The following is an 11841-nucleotide window of genomic DNA, read 5'->3' on the forward strand; positions in this document are numbered from 1 at the left end:
TGTCAGTACTGTGGATAAAAGGTAACTTTGATTAGATTTCTATCAACGTTACTGCATTGAAAACTTACTTATTTCATGAATCCAGCAGAGCAAAACTTTCAAAAGACTGCAGAGATTTCACAGCAGCAGGGGTCGGTTTGTTCATAGACATCTATGGGTCGGTTAGTTCATAGATATCTATGGGTCGGTTTGTTCATAGACATCTATGGGTCGGTTTGTTCATAGACATCTATGGGTCGGTTAGTTCATAGATATCTATGGGTCGGTTTGTTCATAGACATCTATGGGTCGGTTAGTTCATAGATATCTATGGGTCGGTTTGTTCATAGATATCTATGGGTGGGTTTGTTCATAGATACCTATGGGTCGGTTTGTTCATAGATATCTATGGGTCGGTTTGTTCATAGATACCTATGGGTCGGTTTGTTCATAGATACCTATGGGTCGGTTTGTTCATAGATATCTATGGGTCGGTTTGTTCATAGATATCTATGGGTCGGTTTGTTCATAGATATCTATGATTCGGTTTGTTCATAGATATATATGGGTCGCTTTGTTCATAGATGTCTGTGGGTCGGTTTGTTCATAGATATCTATGGGTCGGTTTGTTCATAGATATCTATGATTCGGTTTGTTCATAGATATATATGGGTCGGTTTGTTCATAGATATCTATGGGTCGGTTTGTTCATAGATATATATGGGTCGGTTTGTTCATAGATATATATGGGTCGGTTTGTTCATAGATATCTATGGGTGGGTTTGTTCATAGATACCTATGGGTCGGTTTGTTCATAGATATCTATGGGTCGGTTTGTTCATAGATATCTATGGGTCGGTTTGTTCATAGATATCTATGGTTCGGTTTGTTCATAGATATCTATGGGTCGGGTTGTTCATAGATATCGATGGGTCGGTTAGTTGCCTTGGAAACCGCAAAACTTAAGAGGACCCATAGAGGTCTATGAGAGGACCCTCCCCCGGGTCACCATGGCACACAGACCACAACAAACCGCCACATAAACGGTCACAGAGGTTTATTACAACACTTTAAAGGCTCCAAATTAATTAAACTGCAGGATTTAACAACTTATATAATTATAAACTTATATAACGGTTAAATAAACGTTGGTAGGAAACAGCTGGTAACATTTGTAACAGTTTCAGAAGTTACTGTGTCGTCACCATCACTTACTGCTGACTAAAACATCAAAACAAGAGCAAACAACCGACATTAAGACACAACTCAGCTGTGTGAGGTTGTTACCTTCATCCTGGAGAAGTCACTCGAGTTATTTTGTCCCAATAAACACGCTGTTTGTGATATTTAGGAGGCTAATTATTGCCTCTCTGCTGGAGGGTGGCACTGATTTCAGCTGGCAGCCTCCCGAGCCCAGGCGGAACGTGTGGGGAAGATTTAACCCCGAGTTTAGTATTTCAGGAACTGTTTGCCTTCTAACTGCCCGTGTACAGATCTAACCTTTATTCAAAACAGCAGCATTGACAATAACTTGCGTTTTCTAACCTTTTGTATGAACATACTCATTGGATTTGTGGCGTTTGTAGCGGATGGTGTTACCTTTCAGACAAAACTCAGGGCAAAATTTACTTTTGCATCTTTAGCTTGAAGCCAAAATCTGGGCGGTGATTGGTCAGGAGGGTAAACAGGGGCGGGACTTAGCGTCATCTAGAGAATAAATGCCAGTAGGGGAGATTGTAGTTCAGAGGTGTGACCACCAGAGGGCGCCATTTATTTACTTTTAACTACTTTACTTTAATATTATTTAACTGTTAGGGAGATACTTTTCATCTTTTCCTCCTTGTGTTTAGGGAATTTAACCATTTGATGCACAACATGGGACTACGTTTTTATATTCTATATCTTTGCAATAAATTAATTTAATCATTCAGCATTGCAGGTTTTCCTCAAATAACTTGTTTCTGATCATCATACGTCCTAATTTTATGTTTTCATTTCTTACTTTTTGAATAAAAACCCTTTTTGTATCACTAAACTTCTAATGCACAAGGTCATTTCTGACCCATTTGTGTAAACTTGATGTAATAATACAAAAACTATTTTTCTTCATAAAGTATGGAAGGAAAAATGGATATAATGATCTGTTGTAATAAAAAACAAGATATTCAAACACACAACCAGCATGAAATAACATGAAGGGAATGAATGTGGATCATTTTTTACCCATATTCTGTAAAAGAAGGTGTTTATATGTTGAGCATCAAAGGGTTAAAGTCTCTTGTCATCATTTTTGATAATGTGTAGCTTAGATGTTCATCCATATACATACACACACATATGCCACATAAACATGTTTGGCAGATTTTTGGCATTTTTGGCTGATTCTTGAAAAGATGTAACAACTTTTTTTCTCCAACTCAAAGAACATACTTTGTCCTCTCCTGTTTGAATGTGACAAAGCCCCCGAGCACAAAGCCTGCTGCTCTGAATGCCCCTGGGTTTGGAATGGCATGTTACACACTTCTCTAATAATATAATATAATGTTTGGGTGTTCACATACCTGATATATTTAATATATAATAAGGCCATGTGGTGGGTAACACACTGTTCCACTGTCAGAGGATGATATATGCACAGAACATCATTCTCAGTATTTGAATGGTAAATTAAATGCACTGCCAGAATTAAATAATTCTGTTTACAGAGGAAGTAAAAGACAAGAAGTGAACTTTATTTGTATTGGTACATTTATTGAAGAAATAAAAGAGCCACCCTGGAAGATTAAATCATACAATATTGCAGTTCTTACAGTAAAATTGATCTAAAGGTCAGTGATCTGCAGAACTTGTTACACTTTCATATGGTCAAATAATAATCTTAATTTAATAAATCTTGTCAAGGTAAATTATCTGTCCATGCAGCAAGATCATTTCCCTCAGATTTACTGTTTGATCTGGTTTTAGACCTTTAGATTTACTGTTTGATCTGGTTTTAGACCTTTAGATTTACTGTTTGATCTGGTTTTAGACCTTTAGATTTACTGTTTGATCTGGTTTTAGACCTTTAGATTTACTGTTTGATCTGGTTTTAGACCTTTAGATTTACTGTTTGATCTGGTTTTAGACCTTTAGATTTACTGTTTGATCTGGTTTTAGACTAAACCCTTTTCTAAATGTCAGTGATCTGCAGAACTTATTAAACTTCCATATGGTCAAATAAAACAAAAACTCCGTATTAAGTCTTATTTTAAAGATTTGTAATGGCTTTAATAAAGCAACATCTCACCTGTTGGTGCAATATTACACATATCATGTTTCCACATTATTTGTCATTTCATCATATTAGTAGTGATGTCCCAATGAAGCCTCATGAACCATTTTATTATTTTCTGAGTCCACTAGATGGCGCTCTCTGTTCCCTCAGATTTACTGTTTTATCTGGTTTTTAAACACCTTTTTTGCAGTGCACTTTATTGTTTTATCTGGTTTTTAGACTAAACACCTTTTCTGTAGAGAAGAAATAACACAAACTGCTGAAAATAAAAATAAAAAGCAGACAGCTGGTTAGTTTTTGTGCAGTTTTCTTTATTGAAAAATTAAACACACTTTCTGTATAAATAGCATGTCATTGTACAACACTCCTGGTTAAAATGTGCAGGAAGCAGGCGGGAAGACAGGAAGCAGAAGCAGCTGGAGGATGACAGGCAGCGAGGGATGAACACCAACAGAAGGAGGCACACGCAGTGAAACCAGGAAATTACCTGGTGAGATAGAGTCGACAGGTGAGACAGGAAGTCAGGGTCTGGGGGGTCGGGGGTCAAACCGTGGCTCTTTGCTGCAGCGGACCTCAAATTTCTGTGAAACTGACACGGATTTGGCTACAATGCAAGTTAATGACAGTCATATCCCGTGGCTATTCCATGGATATTTGTTCCTATTGGTTTGTTCCAAGTCACGTGACTTTCAAGGTCCCGGCGGTCAGAACAACAAACATGGCGGACAGTTCTCTCATTTTTAGTGAAAAAATCAATATTTTGACTTAGTTTCTGCATAAAAATGGATTTTGATCACATTTCTACACTGCAAAAAAAGAAAAGTTGGGTGAACTGAAAATCTCAAGGCAACAAACTTCGATAAAATTTTAAGTCGGACAATTAAACTAAATATTTTAAGTTTTGTTTTTGAGTTTGCTCAACTCTGAATTTCTCTGGCACGATTGTAACGCCGCTATGAAATGTCAGCTAATGTTGTGACCACAATTTTGAGTTAGCATTGATACGCTAATGGCTACTCTTGTAGCTGTAACAAGCAGCGCCGCTAGCATCAGTTAGCTGCTAGCATCAGTTAGCCACTAGCATCAGTTAGCCGCTAGCATCCGTTAGCCGCTAGCATCAGTTAGCCGCTAGCATCAGACAGCCGCTAGCATCCATTAGCCGCTAGCATCAGTTAGCCGCTAGCATCAGTTAGCCGCTAGCTTTCGCTAATGAATTTCAGCGCTTTCCCGCATTTCCCAACAAAGAAATAAGAGTTATCAGAACTATTGTCCCTTGTTGTGAACCCCAACTTAAAGATATAAGTAACAACAACTCACCAACTTGTTTTTGAGCAGACAACTGGCTTCCTTTGTTGTGCTAACTTACATTATTGCCCTAAATGTCAATAATTTATATTTCCAAGTTTTACCAACTTAAATCACTGTTTTAGGCCAAAAAATACAAGTTGGCTTTTTTTGCAGTGTAGCGAGAAATATAAGTTTTATTTTCTAAATATTCACTCAGTGAATGTACATAATCACTTTGTATGTTGGAATAACTTGAATTGTACACTGTAAAAAAAAATCTGTTTAATTTACGGTAAAATACCGGCAGCTGTGGTTGCCAGAACATCACCGTAAAAAATACAGTGAGCGTATGTAAATGTAAATATCAGCAAAAACTGTAATTTATACTGAATAATCCCATTACTTTTAGGATAATTGTGTCATCGTCGTATTTCTCCATTAACTTTACATGGAAATTTTATATTTTTACAGCAAAACTGTGTGTTTTCTACAGTTTATGGCGGTAGAATTTAACGTTTTATGCTATTCTTTGATTTACAGTAATTAAAAGTATCTACTACAGTGATGTACAATGTTTAATTTTACGACCTATTTTTGATGCAATTTGACAGTTTTTTACTGTAATTTCTACAAACATTTTTTACAGTGTAGCGAAATCCGTGTCAGTTTTACGGAAATTTGAGTGATTCCGTGGCTATTCCACAGATTCCTGTGAGACCAGGTTGCTGCAGGTTGCTGCAGGTTGCTGCAGCGTGAGCAACAAGAAGCGGTTGGTGTTTCTGAAGGCCGGCAGCTCTCCGTCTGCTGTCTGATTAATGATTCTGTCAGCTGCTGACATCTCATCCCTCCATCATCTCCTCCTGGATAAAACCTTTAATAACCTTTAATATCAGGTCAGAGACGCTTCGATATACACGAGGTCATTCTGGAGCGTTTCTGTGGTGATTCTACTGTAAAAATATGCTTTATGAATGACTAGAACATGGATAAGGTTAATATGATAATGGCTTTTTCTTTCCCTGTAGAGCTTTATTCATCAACTTTCACTTTGACTCGACTCTGAGACGTGTTTTATCTGAGCAGGAAGTTCAGATAGAAATGATCTAAACTACAGGACAAACGTCTGGAAGCAAGATCAAATTTGTACAAAAAAAGATCATAGTTTCATTGATAAACTTTGCAACAAAATAAACGTGATTATTATATAAAGAGTCACTTATTAGAACACATTTTGACTCTAATTATCAGGTTTTTATTGCTTAGATCAGGTTCGGCAGCCTTTATTGACAATAGAGCCACTGTTGTCCAAAATATTTTTTTCTCCTGAATTTGTAATTTTTTTTCTCTTAAATTTATGAATTGTTTCTCATAAATTTGTAATTTTTTCTATTACATTTATGATTGTTTTTCTCCTAAATTTGGATTTTTTTCTCTTAAATTTATGATGTTTTTCTCTTAAATTTGTATTTTTTTCTCTTAAATGTGTGATTGTTTTTCCTCCTAAATTTGTAATTTTTTTCTATTAAATTTATGATTTTTTTTCTCCTAAATTTGTATTTTTTTCTCTTAAATTTATTATTTTTTTTCCACCTAAATTTTTATTTTTTTTTCTCTTAAATTTATTATTTTTTTCCACCTAAATTTGTATTTTTTTCCTTCTAAATTTTTAATTTTTTTCTATTCAATTTATGATTTTTTTCTCCTGAATTTGTATTTTTTTTCTCTCAAATGTAAGAATTTTTTCTCATGAATTTGTAATTTTTTCTTTAACATTTCTGATTTTTTTCTCCTAAATTTGTATTTTTTTCTATTACATTTATGATTTTTTTCTCCTAAATTTGTAAATTTTTTCAATTAAAATTATGATTTTGTTCTCCTAAATGTGTATTTTTTTTCTCTTAAATGTGTGATTTTTTTTTCTCTTGAATTTGTTGATTGTTTGATTCACTGTTAGTGCTCGGGCCCTGATAATAATAATAATAATAATAATAATAATAATAACAATAATAATTCATTTAATTTCAATAGGTTCCTTGCCGACGGACTCTAATAAAACCCAATCTAGAGATTTGGTTTGTGGTTTTCACTGAACAGATTTAAGGATCTTCCATCAACACTTTTTATTTCTCTTCTGTCCTCGAACGTTGTCTCGTCTCCTGGTTCCTGAAGGCGTCGTGTGATGTTTAAATGCTCAAAAACTCAGAAAAACAAAAAGTCTGCATCTCTGTTACTGCAATTCCTTCCAGTTTAGATTGTTTAACGGAGAATAAATCCACTGAGAGGACGAACTGCAGCTTCATCTGCCTCAAAACACACACACACACACACACACACACACACACACACACACACACACACACACACACATACATACACACACATGCATGCACACACACACACACACACACACTGATGCAGCCTGCATGTTAAGTGTGTTTGCTGCAGTTTTCTCTTCCAGATATTATCTCACACTAAATATTCATAGTTCACATTTCCCCAAATCCAATAAGTGGAAGCACTCAAACGCACCATAAATACATAAAAACTCTCTGTATAATATAAACGTGAACTTTTTCTCTCGTCTGATATAAACTGAATGTGATCCAACAGCTTCTCATAAAGTCTGTTGATAAAATAAAATAAGCTGTTTTATAAATGCTGCAGCAGGACTAAAATGGAGTTATTGTTAGTAGTTATTGTGGTTTACAGCTCCACGGAGTCCTTTACGTGTCACACACTCCATTTATTTCATATTTATTTCATCTGATTCACTCCTTCAGTAGCAGAGAGTCACTACTTTCATCTGGACTCACTTTTAACTCTTAAAGTCTTCTGTGATCCAACGAGAGATGTGAACATTCATGAAACCTGCATGCTGTTGGAGGCAGCCACCCTGAAAGAACTATATAAATATATATATATATATATATATATATATATATATATGTATATATATGATCATCTCAATAAGAGATGATCATATATATATATATATATATATATATATGATCATCTCAATAAGAGATGAGTCTTCAGGAATTTTACGGGGGGGTTTTTTGGGTCATTTTGTGTGTTTTATTTGGACACTTTTCGTCTTTTCTGGTCATTTTGTGTCAATTTGTGGTAATTTTGCATCTTTTTTGGGTCATTTTATATATACTTTTTGGTCAATTTGTTTCTTTTTGGTCATTTTATGTATTTTTCTGGTCATTTTGTATCTATTTGTGGTCAATTTGTGTCTTTTTAGGTCATTTTGTGTCTATTTGTGGTCATTTTGTGTCTTTTATTTGGTCACTTTTCGTCTTTTCTGGTCATTTTGTGTCAATTTGTGGTAATTTTGCATCTTTTTTGGGTCATTTTATATATACTTTTTGGTCAATTTGTTTCTTTTTGGTCATTTTATGTATTTTTCTGGTCATTTTGTATCTATTTGTGGTCAATTTGTGTCTTTTTAGGTCATTTTTTGTGTCTATTTGTGGTCAATTTGTGTCTTTTTTTGGTCACTTTCCGTCTTTTCTGGTCATTTTGTGTCAATTTGTGGTAATTTTGCATCTTTTTTGGGTCATTTTATATATACTTTTTGGTCAATTTGTTTCTTTTTGGTCATTTTATGTATTTTTCTGGTCATTTTGTATCTATTTGTGGTCAATTTGTGTCTTTTTAGGTCATTTTTTGTGTCTATTTGTGGTCAATTTGTGTCTTTTTTTGGTCACTTTCCGTCTTTTGTGGTCATTTTGTGTCAATTTGTGGTAATTTTGCATCTTTTTTTGTCATTTTATATCTCTTTTTGTCAATTCGTTTCTTTATGTGGCAACTTGTGTCTTTTTGGTCTATTTATGTCTTTTTCTGGTCATTTTGTGTCAATTTTTGGAATTTTTTTTTTTCTTTTTTGGGTCATTTTATGCATTTATTTTGGTCAGTTGTTTTCTTTTTGTGGTCAATTTGTGTCTTTTTTTGGTCACTTTCCGTCTTTTCTGGTCATTTTGTGTCAATTTGGGGTAATTTTGCATCTTTTTTGGGTCCTTTCATATATATTTTTTGTCAATTTGTGTCTTTTTTGGTCATTTTATGTCTTTTTCTGGTCATTTGGTGTCTATTTTTGGTCAAATTGTGTCTTTTTTGAGATTGACGTTTTTGAAGACAGCAGAGATAGAAAAACTAAAACATGAATGTTCTTCTCTCTGTTGTCACCAGAATGATTCAGGAGTGTTTGACAGCCATTTCTCACAGAGCTGATTTTTCTTTTTCTTTCTCTCCGTCTGCGTTCTTCATCTACCACTTCACTTCTTCACTTCTTCACTTCTTCACTTCCTGTCTCGTGCTGCAGTTTTCCCTTGACGACATTAACATTCGTCTTTATTTGTCGTCTCCTCGTTTTCAGCATATTTATTCTCTTTCTCTTTCATCCATTAACTTCAAGACAAACACACACACACACACACACACACACACACACACAGGGAACACTTTATTAATTATTCTAATTGCTTCTTATTTGTACCTGCAGCCTAACGCGGCTCTCTGGAGTGACACATGAGGATGTTTTTGAACATTTCCTCTTCCTGAGAGGAAGCAAATCATCACAACAACCATCACGTCTCATTTGTTTTTTCTCTCTCGCTCACTCATTCTCATCCTCGCTCCGTCTCTCGCTCCGTCTCTCGCTCCACCTGATTGCTTATCTCCTAATTGCTTCCCTATGAGTGGAGTAAATGTGAGCGTACATGCACGACTCCCCGTGTGAACATGTGCCGAGAGATCCTCAGCCCTCCGTCAGCGTCGTCCTCTAACTGTCTCATTACTCCCCTCTCGGGCGTAATTGCAGCGCTGAGCGAGCCCCCAGAGTGAATATAATTAAAACGATGAAATTAAAAAATAAAATCATCAATTGTTATTCAAAGTAGCAGGAGAGAAAAAGGAAAATCTGAGCAGTGTGAGCAGGGAAACGGAGGGATTCTATCTGGTTCTGTTCCTCTGAGAGAACCTCCATGTAGAACCTGATCATGTAATAAAAATCTGCACTTGAGTCCATTGAAAATTTAATAAAACCTGATAATGTAATAACTTCCCGATAATGTAATAAAGTGCATTTCCCAATAATGTAATACACTTTTTACCAATAATGTAATAAAGTATAACATTAATGGAGGTTATTACATTATCAGGTTAGACTTCATTTCCCAAGTCCTGATAATGTAATAATTCCCCAATATTGTAATAATTTAACAGCAGACCACCCATTACTTGGGTTCAAGTGGTGATACTGTGTATCAATAACGTCAATAACGTCCCGATAATGTAATAAAGTGCATTTCCCAATAATGTAATACACTTTTTACCAATAATGTAATAAAGTATAACATTAATGGAAGGTTTTTGCTCAAATCAAAGATGGCGGAAAATCCAATATGGCCGAAAAAACCCATTGAGCTGGGATTGGCCCAATGGTTCCAGTGATACCTCGTTGGTGAAAAACGGATGAACGGGTCAAAAGTGAATAAACATTCAACTTTGACCTGTTGGTGGCGCTAGAGCTCTGAGCTAGAGTTGATACACAGTATCACCACTTGAACCCAAGTAATGGGTGGTCTGCTGTTCAATTATTACAATATTGGGGAATTATTACATTATCAGGACTTGAAGATGAAGGCTAACCTGATCATGTAATAACTTCCCGATAATGTAATAAAGTGTATTTCCCAGTAATGTAATACACTTTTCACCAATAATGTAATAAAGTATAACATTAATGGAAGGTTTTTGAACAAATCAAAGATGGCCGAAAAACCCCAATTAGCTGGGATTGGCCCAAGGGTTCCAGTGATACATCCTTTTTGAAAAAAGTGAATAAACATTCAACTTTGACCTGTTGGTGGCGCTAGAGCTCTTGAGCTAGAGTTGATACACAGTATCACCACTTGAACCCAAGTAATGGGTGGTCAGCTGTTAAATTATTACAATATTGGGGAATTATTACATTATCAGGACTTGCGAAATGAAGGCTAACCTGATAATGTAATAACCTCCCATTAATGTTATACTTTATTACATTATTGGGAAGTTATTACATTATCAGGTTTTATTACATTTTCAATGGACTCAAGTGCAGATTTTTATTACATTATCGGGGTTATTACATTATCAGGTTCTACACCTCCACACTAAAGCTGACAAATCTATAAAACGTATCTTTGATCTGGTGTTTGACATTAACACTGCTTTATCATTCAGCTCTGAAGAGAGAATGAATCAGAAATGTGATGTTTGCAGATGGAAATAAAAAAAAATAGAAGTGATTTAACCCTTTGGAGTCTATTTTTGTATCCTTTTAATCTGTCTACACTGTAATAAATGATTCTGTAGTAATCATTTTACTTAATATATTTGATCAAATGTATTAAATATAAATGCGTCCTTGATTTTGAGGCAGTTGTTTCAGTAACTTTAATATAAAAATGTTTGAGATAGAATCTACTTATTCTGATCACATTAAATATAATCTTTATGTGTTTGTAATTCTAAATCAAGAGAATTTTGAATGAATCCAACACAATAGAATTAGTCTGTTTTTAATTGACAGGCACTTCCTGTTAAGTTATTAACTCAACTTGTAACGTAGTTAGATTTCATTAATAATATTGCCTGTAATCTGTTGCCTCAATTTTATTGAGTAGCTATTGTTTATCTTTTTTACAGCGTAGAAACAACAAAACTAAATTGTTTACCGTGCCGTGCTATAGGACCTGATAGTTTGTTTTTGTTTTTTTAAATCAGATTTGAAAATAATGTTCGGTAACACTTTATAATAACCAACTAAATAATGTTTATAGATGGTTTATAAACCAATTATTAACCATTTACAAAGTGCTATACATATTTAATCTTTAAATGTTTTCAGCCAATTTCTTAAAGGTAAATTAATCATTTGAAAATCATTAACATACTTAATATGGTGTTAAAAATGTTAAAATGAGTGCAAATAAAACTATTAATTATAATTAAGTTGTTTGTTAATGGTAAAGTAACCATAAATTTACATTAATAAACCATCTATTAGCCATTTATACATTATTTATTTAGTTAAACATTAATAAATGATGTATTTACCATTCTAAATGGTCTATATATGGTTTATAAATTATGATTAAACATTAATAAAATTTAAACAAACATTTTTGAATGATGCTTATTGTAAAGTGTCACCTAATGTTTCTTTTAATTTCAAAACACAAACACGCTCAATGAAGAATTTTAAATGTTGGTTACAAATCAGCACAAACTCTCATTTATGACCTGATCAA

General features: G+C 34.3%; 1 protein-coding gene across 1 annotated transcript in view; it reads right to left on the reverse strand.

The window, feature by feature from the left end:
- akna (AT-hook transcription factor) overlaps window positions 1–1397 on the reverse strand; it is a 42036-nt gene extending 40639 nt beyond the window's left edge. Inside the window, 1 exon segment of the mRNA XM_059358602.1 lies at window positions 1267–1397. The gene's annotated coding sequence lies outside the window, so the exon portion shown is untranslated.
- Between the last annotated feature and the right edge of the window lie 10444 nt (window positions 1398–11841).

This window comes from Centropristis striata, chromosome 19 (assembly GCF_030273125.1).
Source record: "Centropristis striata isolate RG_2023a ecotype Rhode Island chromosome 19, C.striata_1.0, whole genome shotgun sequence".
Classification (NCBI taxonomy): domain Eukaryota; kingdom Metazoa; phylum Chordata; class Actinopteri; order Perciformes; family Serranidae; genus Centropristis; species Centropristis striata.